Genomic DNA, 4,403 nt, shown 5'->3' on the forward strand with positions numbered 1-4,403 from the left:
CCCAAGACTTTCAGTTGTTTTAGCCTCTGGGAAATATCCTCACATTATAAAACCCACATACAATTTAGAATGATTGACAAGTTCTGATGATGAGGGATCAAAACTGGACCGGGGGGGGCATATATGTCAACAATGATGCACAAATGCATCCCAGATATTCATAGAATTCTTTTATATATGTCTTACTAGACATACATTTTGCATCTAAGCCTAACTTGCTTATATCTGAGAAAATATTTCATACACTGAAAAGAGTAAATAATGAAGTAAAACTGAAAGGGTAAAATACATTGACTGAAGGAGCACAGCTGATGATATGAAGATGTGCTATCCCGAAAGTGAATAAAACAACAGAAGATTCTTTCAATACTTCTTGAAAGATAGCGTGATCAATAATAGAAAACTTTGTACCACTGAGGGATAATAGAAGGAATTAAATAAGAGCAGAATAGAATATGAACAGAAATAATAAGCTTTTTTTCTGAGGTTATCAGGAAGGAAGTTGCAGATAAGATGTCAGAATTGAAAACAAGGCTTCACAGGAGCCACATGAATATTTTCTTTAAAATAAGCACGTGCAGGTGAAGACAAATACCAGTGGACACAATGAGAGTTCTTGATCATAAAATACATGAATAGATGTCAAACATACTTGTAAAGAAAGTCTGAATGCAGAATGGTTGTTAGTTGATGAAGTAAAAGCTCAAGTCCTTGATTAGTGTGAATATTGACAAAGTATTTCATACTGTCTGGTAATTACACAGTAGAGCTGAATAGAGGATGCACAGAATAGTGAAAATTTGGATGTCACATTTTTTTTTTTACTCATTTAGAGCTCACTTTTCTCTTTTACTTTCCTTTAAAATTTTTCTATGAGTACTTTCCTATTTTTAATATAACCTTATCGTCCTTTACTGTGAACCTCAAGTACTTTATAAAGCACCAATGCTGGTGGGTTAGGGTTTGCACACAGGCACAGCTTCAGGGTGTATGGGCTGTGCAGTCACCCAGGGCTGCCACTTGGAAAGGCCCGACACTCAGTTTCATGCTCTACTGTTGCCGACTTGATGATTCATAATAATTTTTAAACAAAGGGGCCCACTTTTCATCTTTCACTGAGCACTGCAAATTATGCAGCTAGTTTAGCATGTGTCCCCTTAAAGTTGAAAATCTGTTCTGCTCTTTTCTTCCACTTCACAAAGATGCATTTCAGGGAGATTCCGTTGTCAGTATAACTCTCTTTAGAGTAGATTGCTATCACTCTTTCTCATTTCCTCTGGGTGGAAAATTTCTAAATTGTCTAGAGATGCGACATCATATGATTATTATTGTTGCCTAAGGATCCCTCCTTATTTTTTTCTCAAGGATTTTATTGCTATAGATTAAGTTAGAGGACTCAGGGCAACATAGATTTGTGAGGAAATGATGGACATAATGTTCTTAGGGTTATTGTGGGGCACTCATTGGGAGAGACCTAGGAGGCATCTGGTGAAATGGTCTGAGTTCAGGAGACTGGCTTAGGATGGACATCATCAGCCTTTATGATTTACATGAAGCCATGGCTGTGGATGTCAGCTGTAAGGATGAGTGCACCAGGCCAGATACCTGGGACATGCTGACGTCCAGGGTCTCAGTGAGAAGCCCACATTAGACAAATAGAGCAAGAGAGAGGTAGAAAGAAGCAAAAGTTGAGAGAGAATACAGCAACAATTCAGTTAAACTTCTTTGTATGTATCTTGTGTTACTGTCAAATTGGACTGTGCCTCCACTTTTCCCAAGACATTTACCCTGTTTCCCATACATTCCCCACATTTTTGGTCAAGATCTTTTTACTTTAAAGATCATGTTCAAATATCACTCTTTTGGTACTCTATTCTCTGATACTCAGACAGGGTCGTCACTCATCTAATATCCCTAGAACTTTCTTTCTACTTCTCTTTCATCTCATAGTTTGTCTTTTCATTGGAGTTTCCTGTGCTTTTCTCACTTTTCCTACTGTGTTATAGATGGTCTTTATGAAAAATCCTTGCCTAAATATCTTTGTATCTCCATCAGAAAGTAATAGAGTCCAATGTACATATGGGTATGCCTATGAATATATGTGCAATGAAGAATAAATTGCTGGAATTGAGCTGAGCCTAGCCAGCTACTCAGAGCAGCTGGTGGCCTTGGACCAGAGCCCGTGAGTGCTTCCGGGCATTCCAGTCCAAGGCCTGCAGAGGCCATTCCCATGCAGGGATGTCACCACTGGTGCAGGCACATTGAGGGTCTTGACGCTTTCAGAATGCTAGTGCCACAAGGAGGTGCATCCCTTTCTCCCTCACCCTTAGGTCCAGGTAGTTTCCAGGTACAGAGTGATCTTGCCTGCCACAAATTCCCCTGTACTGTGCAGTGTACTTCCTTGTCTTCTAGGACCTCCAGAGTGAAGCTCCTTGTGAATGGGATTCTAAGTTGGTTGGGTCATGGAGCAGAATGCAGCAAATAGCAATATGAATTTCAACAAAACAGATTGTTAGACAGATTCAACAGCAGGTCTAGGGCATCCATTCATGGTACAAGTCAGTGTTAATCACTGGCCTGTTAATCACATCAACCGGCCAACCTAACGTTGTCCAAACTGTCCTTTGTGGACAAGGTCACATCATCACACAAGAACCTGTTTCTGGGACACAGAATCTGTAGCAGATTTTATTGGATCTGTAGAGATAAATCCAGCTCTGGGGAAGGAACAGAGGACAGACATTGCAGGTGCAGGACCCCACTCAGCAGATGATTATTCGGCAGCCGCAGGAGGCTTGCAGTGCCAGCCAGACACAAACACGGCTGCAGATCACTGTCCGGCAGCAGCAAGTAGCACAGACTGTTGAAGGGCAGACCATCTTGTATCAGCCAGTTGAGGCAGATGGCATCACTCTCTAGTAAGGCATGGCCACCATCTCAGCAGCCAGTTTGGCAGAGGCACGGACTGTTCACACAGAGGCCAATACCAACAAACCAGCAGTGGGCAAGGGCCTGCCATTGTAACTCTACCAGTGGCAGGCTATGTGATCAATTCAGGAGGGATGGTAATTAATGATGGCCACAGAGCCACCTCCAGGCGGCTATCCAAGGAATCCCTCTACCTGGGACAGAGATGCTTGAAGAAGAGCCTCTTTATGTGAATGCCAAACATCCCATCATCTTTGTAAGAAGAGGTAAGCCCGGGATAATCTAGAGGGAGAAGGGACATTCCAAAGGAAAGAAGGAAGTACCTGCATGAGACATGTCATAGCACAGAAGTGTGGTGAAAATGGGCAGGACGATTATTCTCTCCAAAAGGAAAGGATTGTCCCCCATATGTGGGAGCCACACCAAATAAATTAAAATAAAGCAATGGTACAAATCATGTGTGTATGTGATGTGTGTGATGGTCATGTGATGCAGATGATCAAGATTGTATTCCTTGCTACTGTTTCCAACTGTTTTTAGAAAATTAACTCTTTTGAAGGGATGCTCAAAACCACATTCTGCCCTTTTGTACAGAGCAGAGACCACTTAGTTTTTAATAAGGATCTCAGTATTGTAACTGCAGCAACGTCTGGCAAATTGAAATGGCAAGCTTTTATCTCAGCCTTCCAGTCCAGACCTATTTCAGACTGTGGATAACATTGACATTTCACAGATTAGGATGAATCAAGGGACCCATGCCAGCCCAGCAGTACCACATGAGGACTTACGTTAACTGGGGAAGCACGCCCCCCAACTCAGCAGAAAAGAACCTTCTCAACCTAAACTGTAATCAGAGAAGTCATAGCCCACTCATTCCCACAGGAATGGGTTAAACGGCATCTGTCCTTCTGGTTAGGTAGCTCATTTTTACTAACTGAACAGATATGTTATATTCATGGATGGCTTCCAGACACAGAAGTTCAATATTGTTACTTGGAAACAATAAATTCTCTGAGATATAAATACATACACACATACATACGTATATTGTTTACCTTAAAACTATGATTCTCAAAGAGTGCTTTGAGAAACAGTAGTTCAGAATGTTAAGAATTGTTAATGTCTGAAAAAAAAGCAAAAAAAAAAAAAAGAATTGTTAATGTCTGGCAGAAGGGATCCTGTGATCATTATGGTAATACATATGTTGAAAACTAAAGAGATTGCTATACTGCAGGACTTATCAGACCCTCCAGTGTTTTTAAGTTTTGTGAATATCTAAGAGGGAGGTAGAGTGTGCAGCACTTGCCAAAATTATTTGATGTAAAGTCAATTTATTCGTTTCCAGCATCTAATGGAACCAACTTTTCTGTGAAATACACTTTAGGGGCACCTGCATGGCTGGGCAACTGCCTTCAGTTGAGGTCATGATCCTGGAGTCCCAGGATCGAGTCCCACATCAGGCTCCCCACTCAGTG

General features: G+C 41.3%; 1 pseudogene; it reads left to right on the forward strand.

The window, feature by feature from the left end:
- Positions 1–2,549: 2,549 nt before the first annotated feature.
- On the forward strand, positions 2,550–3,468 carry LOC123839234 (nuclear transcription factor Y subunit alpha-like; annotated as a pseudogene).
- The last annotated feature ends 935 nt before the right edge of the window (positions 3,469–4,403 follow it).

The sequence above is a fragment of the Mirounga angustirostris genome, unplaced genomic scaffold, assembly GCF_029215605.1.
Source record: "Mirounga angustirostris isolate CCGP_5_RB_7025 unplaced genomic scaffold, mMirAng1.0.hap1 SCAF_3, whole genome shotgun sequence".
Classification (NCBI taxonomy): Eukaryota; Metazoa; Chordata; class Mammalia; order Carnivora; family Phocidae; genus Mirounga; species Mirounga angustirostris.